This window comes from Cucumis melo, chromosome 8, assembly GCF_025177605.1.
Source record: "Cucumis melo cultivar AY chromosome 8, USDA_Cmelo_AY_1.0, whole genome shotgun sequence".
Lineage (NCBI taxonomy): Eukaryota > Viridiplantae > Streptophyta > Magnoliopsida > Cucurbitales > Cucurbitaceae > Cucumis > Cucumis melo.
This window is the reverse complement of record NC_066864.1, coordinates 24,813,126-24,824,851: the sequence shown is the minus strand read 5'-3', so window position 1 is coordinate 24,824,851 and position 11,726 is coordinate 24,813,126. Positions and strand designations below refer to the sequence as shown.

General features: G+C 27.4%; 1 long non-coding RNA gene across 1 annotated transcript; it reads left to right on the top strand.

Moving 5' to 3' along the window:
• The first annotated feature begins 5,443 nt into the window (after positions 1–5,443).
• On the top strand, positions 5,444–10,965 carry LOC103485989 (uncharacterized). Its single transcript, XR_536969.3, has 4 exons — positions 5,444–5,783; positions 6,021–6,133; positions 6,242–6,373; positions 10,424–10,965. It is a non-coding gene; the product is annotated as an uncharacterized LOC103485989 (long non-coding RNA).
• The last annotated feature ends 761 nt before the right edge of the window (positions 10,966–11,726 follow it).

The following is an 11,726-nucleotide window of genomic DNA, read 5'->3' as shown; positions in this document are numbered from 1 at the left end:
AAATAAGAGTTTGAGAGATTATGTTTAAAGAGAAAAGACAGGGAGGAAAATATGTTAGAAGAAAACGTAGAAAGAAATAATAGGTTAGATTTTTACAGGGGGAAAAGTTGGAGATAAATTTTGTTGGAGAGAGAAAATTTAGTAAGCAATATTATATATATATATATATATATATATATATATATGTAAATGAAGAATTTTAGTTGGAAAAGTAGAACAAAGGTCGTTGAAAATTTGTTCAGGACCTGCTTACTACAGATTTCAATTTCTCTCTTATGTTTTTAGCTATTCATTGGGGCATACTATTACTAAAAACTATTTTCAAATTTTGTGCAAATTCTGAAAAAAATAAATAAATAAAAATTTATGTCTCATTGTATCGTGAATTTGAATTTTACATGATCTTAAAATAGATAATTATATTAAAAATATTTAAAAATACAATACCATGTTATAAACTCAATTGCTTTTTTAATATAATATATATTATGCAATGTATTATAAATTATATAATATTATAAAACAATAATAATATAAATATTACAAATTTGGCCTCTATGATTTTAAAAAGATATAATTTAATTAGTCAATATGGTTTATGATTAGAATTTATTCAATTTGGTTCCATAAAATCATAAAAAATAATCTCGTTCCTAAGGACTATTTATAAAGGTCTTTCAAATCATAAAGACTATATTTGAAGTTATATCAAACTATAGAAACCAAACTCTTACTTTCTTCGAACGTAAATGATTAAATTTGCCATTTAACCAATTTTTTAAATATAAATTATATTCATAAATAAATGAATAATAACTTATTGCTAACTAAATCTTAGTAGATGAGTAAGACTAGTTTATGGTATAGTGTCATTAACATTTTGAACATTTCTCTTAAAAATATTAGAATCCAATTTTTTAATCTAACACCAAATACATATTTAAAAACATTAAATACAATTATATTTTCATTGAATAATTTGTTTTCAAAATTTTGTTTTTAGATTCTCTACCTAACATATCGTTGAAACAATTGTGAAATAAAGCTAAACTATATCTCAGACTTTCACTTCATGGTTAGAGCTAAAAAGGTTAACAATAACAAAGAAAAGAGAGACGCAACAAGTATACTAATTTGTCCCAAACTTATGAATAAGTCCCAATTTTCTACCACTATAGATTCTATTACGATGAAAATTACGAAAGACACTTAAGCTCATGTTACAAATTTCTGTCTAATAATTAGTTTGATTGAACTATTTGCTTCCTAGTACCACAATTTGTATGTGTGCTTCTTCTATAGGGGAATTGCAAATGGCCTTGGATGTGTTTATTTGAGTGTATTTTGTGTATTGGAGAATATTTGTGTGACTAAAGTACTATTTGGAGGTTCAAAATTCATATGATCAAAATTTGTTTTGGAGCTTATTGTTTGATTGAATTGAATTTTGAGTGTAATATTGTGAAGTTTTATTTGTTGAATTAAAACATGGTATGTGCGCCTAAGCTTCTAATAAGTCCAAATGTGTGATTATTTTAACTTTGAAACTTACAACGTGTAATTAAAGATTTGGGGTCTATTATTTTTGTTATCTTTCATTGCTAGCTTTTTAACATTAAAATTTTACTTTTTAGATATTGATATCGAAAGAGTTACGAGATAATTAATAAAACCTTTAATTAATTTTCAAGTAATTAACTGTTGTAATAGTTAGAGGGATAGTAAAAGTAAATAACACGTGAAGCTTTGGTAACCCAATTCGGTGAATACCACCTACGTTTGGGGAGCTTTACACACCTACATGAGTAATATTATTAAGATTCACAGTGGTCATTATAGATCAATATAACAAGGAACATTCTTCTCATGCATATAACTATCTTTAAGTACAAAATAACTTAAGAATTTAAGCTCTCCCTAAATGTATGAATGAATTTTCTAGAAGATAACTTCACACTCCCCCTGAGTTCAAGGTAATCTTAATTCTTTTTCATATTACTCATCATTAATCTCATTGCATATCAACATGTTGAGATCATAGTTAGTTAATCGCACTACCTTCTTTGAGCTTTGTAAAGCCTTTTCAACTAGTAATACAATAGTCTTGCTGCGTCCGTGAAAACCTATTGCTTCAAGCTCTATGAATATATATCTTCAAAGAAAATCTCAAAAATATATTTTAAAAGATTCCTAAAATAAAGGAATATTTTTTATTTTTATAAATTAAATATTTCATTAAATAACAAAAGGATCTCATTAATTCTTTTTGACAAAATTCCAACACAAATTTTCTACCTGAATTTTATCACTCGTTAGCTTGGTGGCAAATGATATATATATGCTGCTTTTTAACGATAATAATGATTTAGTATTAGATGTGGTTTAAGAGGAGTGGATTTTTTTTTTCTTTCTATTGTTAGGTCGTGATTTAGTTAGATTTGTTTTTTAAAAAAAAAAAATTGTGACTTAAGTTTAAGCTTAATCAAATAAATTGTGTTCGAAACTATGACATAATGTTTTGACAAGAGTGGTGGTTGGTAAACTAGTTTCAAGTTGCGATGGTAATTGTTCTATGATTATTATGCTTTTGATGTTTTTTTAAAATGATAATTGTTGTTTATGACTTTGTTCAAGTTTGGAATGGGGGAAAGATCATGCGTGATAGTGGTTAGTTATTAACTGATGTCTCTTGGGTTGAGTATGTTGGTTCGTGATTCTCTTGGATCTCCAATCCTTTGTGGGATGTGACATTGTTAGGGAGGAGGGGCGTTAAGAGCCTCGCGTTATCAATATTATCATCACAACAAAACAAAAAACCATATATGTATTATAGATTTGAGCCCAACAAATTCTCTTTGTCTTCTTAAGATAAATTTACTTACACCCTAATGCTTGAGTTTTGAAAATAATTATCTCCCAAATAAGAACATATCACCTTTCTTCTAAGAATAGCATTGTGTTTAGAAGATCAACAAGCGAAACTTTGTGAATTTACCAAACATCAAGATTTTTTATGATTGTGAGAAATTCTTTTTGAAGAAGACAACAGATTGAAGAAAAGATATTCTTTTCAATCAAATAAAAAAAGGACCTTATTTATAAATTTATTTGTTGTCATTCAAAAAGTCATGTCTTTTTCTATAATTTAGTTATTAGTATTTTCATGAAGGAATAAACACAAACAATTAATCATTTATTCCAACACCTCAAATAATTGTTTTTATTGTTCGGTTCTGTTTTCTAAAAATTAAGTATATAGATATTACTTTCACTTCCAACTTTCTTCTTAGGTTATATATATTTTACTAATGGTTTTAAAAAACTAAATGAAAATCTGAAAACTAAAAAAAAAAAATTATCAAAGAGTTATTTTTAAAAATTAAAATTTGTCTAAGAATTCAATTATTGTATTTAAGAAAGATGCAAATCATTGTAAGACATGAAAAAGAAATAACCTTAATTTAATTTTGAAAAACAAAATGATTACCAAATAGGATCAAAAAGATCAACATTAACAGACATATTTGAACGATGGATCATTGACTTATCACTCATTTGCAGATGTAACATTATTGAACCATTTAACAATGTTTGTTTACTTATTTTGTAGTTTCAAAATGCAATATATATATATTAATTTTGAAACTTTTTTTTATTAATAATTGATCTTTTTATCTTATTTTATTTGTATATACAATGTTTATTAGAATGTGTATTCAACTTTAGATGCAAATTATAGGAAAGACGCAAGAAATGCCATGATCAAATATATTTAATGATTATTTGTTTTACAAAATCAAACTTTGGGAGTGGGTGGATTTTCATTGCAAGAATCATTGTGACAAAAATGATTTTTAGTGACAAATTCTCTTTTTTGCAACAAAACAAATTTTCATAACAAACAATTTTGTGAGAAAATCATTTTTATCACAAACAATATTCACTTAAACAAGGCTTTTAACACCATCTTATGCCACACCGTTATTTACACGAATAAACTTCTATTGCAACTATTTTGTGGCAAAGTTTTGATTTCGTTGCTAAAAACAATCTCTCTTGTAGTAGATAAATATGTTATATAATTTTTTAGAAAATATATTGATATATCGAGTCTTTTAAAAAATATAATAAAACGAAAAAATATTTACACCGTATAAAACAATTTTGAAAACAAAAAAAACCTACAGCCCTACAATGAAAAATACCAAAAATGTCCCGTCAACAATGCCCGTAATATATTTGTTACACATTGTTTGGTACACGATTGTCTAGATTTGTCTATTATTTGGTATACGATCGTTTAGATTTTGTTATTTAGATTTGGATATCCAAATCTAAACGATTTATTTTTTCAATTCTATCGTTTAATTTGGTTACACGATCTTTTAGATTTGATCGTTTGGATTTGGCTATATTTGATCTAAATGATTTTTTTCTTTCAAAATTTGGTATATAATCGTTTAATCAAAATTTTTTAAGATTCTTTTGATACACTATCGTTTAAAATTGTTTACACGATCGTTTATTACTCCAATCTAAACGATTTTTTTCAAAATTATTTATAGACGATCTTGTAGATTTGGTTATCCTAATCTAAACGACATAAAAAAAGAGAAGGAAAAGAAGAAAGACGATGGAAAAAAACCAAATCTAAACAACGTAAGAGGAAAAGAAGAAAGACGATAGAAATAAATCACAGAGAAAAAAAAAAGGAAAGAAGAGAAAAAGAAGGAAGACGATGAAAAGAAATCACAACTAAAAAAAGAAAGGAAGAAAGACGATAGAAAGAAAGATAATAGAAAGAATCACATCGAATAGGAAAAGAAAGACAGAATGACAAATCTGAAATGGTTAAAAAATAGCTAACTTTATAGGATTTGTCATTTTGTTACATTTAAGAAAATTTCTCTTTATATATTGTTAGGTGTATTAGTCGACAAAGTATATAATATATGGTACTGATACAATGTACGACTAAATGAAATATAAAATATATAAGATGTGATACACAAATGATTTTGAAGGTTTTGAAAGATTGGTAATGGGTGTGAAAATGGTAAGAGAGGTTTTTCTATGGACGTTTCTAATTGGAACAACTAGATATATAGCAAACTTGAAATTGTGATTTTGAAAAATAGCAAAATCATAGTTTTTTTTTTAAACTGGTAAATAAAAAAATAATAATAAAAATATAAGAATTATGAAACACCAATAATACCCCTACATTAGTAATACATCATATGTTTAGAAGTAAAAAGAAAAAAAAAGTTACTCTCGTCAAACCCTCTTTTTCTTCTCTAACATTTTTCCTTTTTCTGACTTTTTCATTATTTCTCCTTCTTCTTCTTCTGTCTTTCTGTCTTTTCTCTTCCATTTTTCCTGTCTTTCTATCTTCCTCTTTTCCTTCTTCCGACGCTCTTCCTTCAAACCCTTTTTCTGTCTTTTTCCTTCCATTTTTTATTTTTCTGACTTTTACATTATTTTCCTTCTTCTTCTTCTGCGTTTCTGTCTTTTCTCTTTCATTTTTTCTGTCTTTCCTTCTTCTTCCGCTTTTCTTTTAAACCTTTTTTTCTTCAAACCCTTTTTCTGTCTCCTCTCCCTTTTACCCACAAACCTTTTTCCTTCGTTCTTCTTCTTCCTTTTTTAGTTCTTCCTTCTTCATTCTTTTTTAGTTGTTGGTTCTTCATTCTTTTTCAGTTGTTGGTTCTTCATTCTTTTTCTGTGTTATTGTTGAAAGAATAAGCAGTTGAAAGAAGCTTCAGAATAACAGAGAAGCGTCGAAGGTATTTATCTATTTTTGTTTCCGTTTTTTTAATCAAATGCATCCACAGTATTTATGCATTTTAGGAGAGATTTGGGTTCCATTTTTTAATAATTTGTATTATTTAATAATTAAGTCACGGGATTTATGGTATGTTTTATATTAAAAATAAACACAATAATCTAGCCTATTTTGTTGGAAAATAACTTAAAGATATTATATATTCTTTTAAAATGATTATTTTTCCTATAATTAAAAGGTACGAAATAGAAGAATATCATGATGAGATGAAGTAATCAACTGAAAGCTTTAAGGATTACTGGAAGAGGAACTAGACAGTTTGATGAAATAAGCTTATGTAGTTCTGAAGAGGTATTTTGTTTTTAATTGAAAATGTTTGTTCATACACGAAACAAACAATGTAGAAAAAAGGTAGTTCTAAATTTCATCCTCTAATGTTGTTTATGTTTGTTCATACAGAAAACAAAGGGAACAAACACCCAAATGGAAGTGTGGTCAGTTGAAAGAATGAAATTAAAAGGAATGAAGAAGAGAGAAAGATCTGAAGTAATACGTGGTGTGACTGAAACAACAAAAAGATCGAAGATGAAGGTAAAGAAATTATGATTTTAAATCTAAATCACATTTATCTGACAAAAAATACTATATAGTTTAATTTACATACATAATTAAAAGGTCCAAAACAAAAGTAGTTTTACCATTTTCCAAACTAACCCCTAAAAATGTTGCTATATCCCTTATTATTTCTTTCTAAGTAATTCTAAGGGCGTACAAGAAGAATAGCAAAATTAGAGGTTTACTTTGGATAAATGACAATTTTATTTTTAAATTGAAAAAATAGCATGACAGTTAATTTTTCAATAATAAATGGGAGAACAATGTCTTAAATGCCCCTACCTAATTGACAAATGTGATTTCTAAATACAATTGTAACAAATATCATAAATACCCTATAATTAATACAAAGTATGCATCAACACTTATATTCTAATTTCCCTCCAAAGAAAATAAACATATTGTGCAACATATCACATCTTCTGCAAGCAACCACTTCACATCTTCTGCATTTACTTCTCCACTTTTGAAAATCCTAGAATTTTTTTGTGCTGTGCCATCTCGCTCTGCCTTCATATCTTTGTTCCTTTGGCATCTTCGTTGCTTCAAATCTTCGATGGCATCTTCGTTCTTTCAAACTTTCGTTCGCGCGGCCATCTCCGTTCTTTCCTCTGTTTGGTGACTTTTAAGATCGCTTTTCACTATTTCCTTTTAAGATCGCTTTCCACCAGCCTTCGTTCAGGGATTCAACTGTTTGTTTCGTCTTCAACCTTCTGTTCGTTTTCAAATTGGTGAGTTATTCTTTGGATTTGTCCTCTATTCTCACATTTTCTGCATGTTGATAAAAAATACCCCGTCCTTAAATTTTCTTCTTAAGATTTGTCCCGAGTTCTAACATTCTTTGCATTTGTTTTCGATGTTCTTCTTGACTGGTGTTCTTCTATTTTGAAAATATAGTACAAACTTTTTTTCAGTTAATTTTTTAAGTAATAAATGGGACATATCACATGTAGTACAAAAATAATTTTTTAAATATAGTACAAACGACATATCATATCCCCTTTCCATCGTTGCTTCCAATTGAATCTTTTAATTTAGTTTTCCTTAATTAGTTAATTTTTATCTTAATAATTAATTATTGCATTGTATTTGGCATAATTTTAGGGAGGAATTGAATTTTGAATTTAAACTTAACTAATTTAGGATAATTATTTGCATTACATTTGGCATGATTTTAGGGAGGAATTGTTACGATGTTAGTAAAAAATTGAATCTTTGAAATTCTTATTCGTTTATTTCTTAATGTTTATCCTAATAATTAATTATTCTATTATCTTTGGCACGATTTTAGGGAGGAATTCAAATTAAAAAATTGAATATTTGAAATTCGAAAAATAAAAAAATGAATATTTGAAATTCTTTTTTGTTAATTTTTAATTTTTATTCTAATAATTAATTATTGCATTATCTTTGGCTAGATTTTAGGGTGGAATTCAATTTTGAATCTATAATTCGAAAAATAAAAAATTGAATATCTAAAGTTATTTTTCGTTAATTTGTTGATTTTTATCGTGATAATTAGGGGATGTTTAAACTAATGACATATGTTTAGGAATTGTTGAAACAATATAACAATTTTTTGATTTAGTTAATAATTATCATAAGTCGGTGTGTTTACAAATACATTGTATTCTAGATATGTGATATTTTGTTTGATTTTTTGATCTCAACAAATACATTGTATTTGCATATGAACAATTGTCATCTGTGGAGGCATAATTTCGAGCAAAAAAATAGGAAAATATTTATGGCAGTTAGTTTTTCCATAAATAAAAAAAGTGGTGCGTTTACAAATACATTATATTCTAGATATGTGATATTTTGTTTGATTTTTTGATTTCAACAAATACAATGTATTTGTATATGGACAATTATCATCCGTGCAGGAATAATTTTGGACAAAAAAGGTAGGAAAATATTCATGACAGTTAATTTTATCATAAATCAAGATAATATAACATTACAATAAAAGACCCAACTAATAGATGAACTCTATTTGGGCCAAATCTCAGTGGCCCACAAAGCCCAATCTCTTTTTTTTTTTTTTTTGTTGAAACCCATAGGCCATTGATTTTGATGAACATAGAAGCTCAAGGAGAAACCAATCGTAGGGAAATTGGGGAAATAGCAAAATTTGGGGTTATTTGGATTTATGGCCGAATATAGAAGTAATAAGATTTTTGATAAATAGTGTGCAAAACATGTGATGTCATATTTTAAATTCCTCATTTACCTTAAATGGAATTTCATTCACATATTAAGTTTTTAGATGCCAATAAAATGTATGTTATCTTATCTCTATTTACTATATTAAAAGTCTTTGTCTCTTTTTTACTTTTTTTTTTCATAGATTTTAATATTACCTTTTCTTATAGTAATAATTTTTCAAGTGAAATCTTAAATAACTTAGTGCATTTGATGTTGCGGAGTGTGACTCTTCGAGATATGATGCACCTGTTTGAGGTTGTGGTGTGTTACATTAATACATTGTAAGGGTGTACAAAAACGGGGTTGGACTAGACTGGATTGGAGAAAAGTTATGGACCAACCAATGTATAGGAGTTGGCAAAAAATGAATCCTATTGATTAAATATGCTAGGGCCAACCTGACCCAACCCAATCCAACCCGACCCAAATAATCTAGGTTGGGTTAAGTTGGAATGGCGGGTTGGTTTTTTTTGTTTATCTCTATAATTTAGACAAAATTTCATATTATTTTTTAATATGCTAGGTGAACAATTTGTCATTGAAGCTACTAAGTGACGTATATATGTTATATATTCAAATTCTAAATCATATATTCAAAACGAGACTTGCCTTTTGGTGTTTTAGGTTAAATATATTTATAATTGGGCTTGGTCAATTTGACCTCTTACTTACACAACCCGACTACTTACTCATCTTTTTTTCTCAAATTTTCTTACCTAACCCAACCCAACAGAAAATTTAACCCAACCCAACCAAAAATTTAACCCAACCCAACTCAACAAAAAAATTTAATCCAACCCAACAAAAAACTTTACCCCAAACCAACCCTTATGCTTTGGGTTGGGTAACTTAAGTTGATCGGGTTACCGATTTTTTTTAACACCCATAGTATACATTGATTCTTTATGTACATTTAAGATGAATGTATAAAAGAAAAACAAAATAAATACATGTATTTATATTCTTTGAAAATAATTTAGTTAATAAAATTCAAAATTTAGAGAAAACATTAAAAAAAATATTTAATTAAATGAAATTTGGATGAAACACCGAGTTTAAAAACATTTGAACAATTTTTTTTTGCATTATATATATTACAATAGTGGAATATTAACATATTAATTTAATAATTTAATTACTAGAACTCTACAAAAGATTAAATATATTACTAAAAAAATATTACACGATGTTGTGTGTTGCTACAATAATAAATCCGATGACAAACGAGTATACGAAGAATGTTCGGACTTTTGTGGATTTTGATCATGGTTTAACTCTAAATTACAAGCTAGCAAGAATTTTTTCGGTAAAAGAGGAAAGTATTCGTGGTCTTGAAATTTTAATTGTAATGTTGGCAAAAAGTAATGAATGGAGCCATGTTAGTTATTTGCCTATTTTGTGTATATTGATAAAGATGTGTTTATTCCAAGTACTCTGTTGAGCCAACATGAAAATAGGAAAACTATAATGTTTTATTTGGATGTTGAAGAAAAGTTTCAGCATAATTGATCTTGCAAAGTTAGATAATTTTGCTTGCTTTAATGACGAACTTTATGTGTCAATCATGGACAAAGAACAATTTGAAGGGTGGATTTTGCAATATCGACATATTTTCGGTTGCCTTATTTAGATCATATTTTATGGAAGGGTGGTTTCTTCAAATTATTAAAATTCGAGAATGGAAATATCTAGTGTCTATTTGATATCAGAATTATTTGTTTTTATATTATTTTAAAACTCAAAAGATCACAAACACCTATGAATATTTGGAAGCTAGTTCATTAGTTAGGTTGTATTCAAGGATTTTTTTTTGTTCAGGATACCTCAAAAGCTTTAATGAGTTCACAAGTCCACGTAGTGGTGCCAATGCAAGGTAAACAAAAAACAAAGGGATTCTCATCAAAATAGAGAAACTCACATTGGGTTTAGAGATAATCAGGCTCAATTTGATGTCTTCCGCCATGTCAAGGCGACACTCTACTGCTGAGTTATATCAATTAGTTATTCATCAAAGTTTCTTTTATTCAATGACTAGAATTAAACGAGGATATATAGCTTGGAGACGTAGTACCCTATCCCAGGGGAAGTCGAATCCCCGGTACCTCCTTGAAAGAGAGATGTCCTCGACCACTAGATGATGGGGACATACTTGCCTGACTGCCATCATACTATAATCATAGTATGAATAGTTTTTTGATAAGTCCTTTCGCTTTCATTCAAATTCTTTGAACATTTTATTTTGAGGGGTTATTTAATTAACAACGGTTCTCAATGAACTCCTTATCTAATGAGACTATGGGAAAAGTGAGAAAATATATTTTACATACCAGAGGGATTATAATCGGAGATACCATTATTTTTAATGTATTTTCTTACGTATATTTTCACATTTTTTCATAAATATTGAAAAATAATTTTCCCATGCGAACGGGCTCCCCGATTAATTTTTTTAATAGTTATGTAAGGTTATATTATTATTATATAAATAATACATTTAAATTTCAAGGTTGATGGTTTATTGTACATGATAATGAATATGTTAAAGTTCAATATTTAAATTTACGTTATGCAGGTAAATAATTGGAATTATGTTTATTTCTTAAATGTTTTGTTTGCTAAAATTTGATTAATTTATCCTTAAATTCAATTATCATATAAAACTTAATTCAATTATCATATAAAACTAACCGTAATAAACATGATAGATTTAATTATTTAATTACACATTTTCTAATAATTTAAATTAATAGGTTTTTTCAAGAAAAAACGGAAAAAAAACTTTGAAATTCAAGTCCTGTGTAATTCGTATCGGAATTTAACGTGGATGAAGAATGAAATGAAATCCTCGAAAAATTTATAGGGATGAGAATGACATCCTTAATCCGGCCGTGCGACATTTCTAATCACAAATTCTTATTTTAAATGTTTTTTTTGTTTGAATTAAGCAATTCAAGTTTGAGAGGGTACACAAACAATAAAAATAATCTAAAATTTTGGGACTTTATTTACTTTGTAAACAATTTTTTTAAAAAAATCCAGAATTATAGGATATTATCCGTAAAAAGAAACCTTCTAAAAATAATAGAAGAAAATATGAGGATAAACTCAAACTTCCATCTCA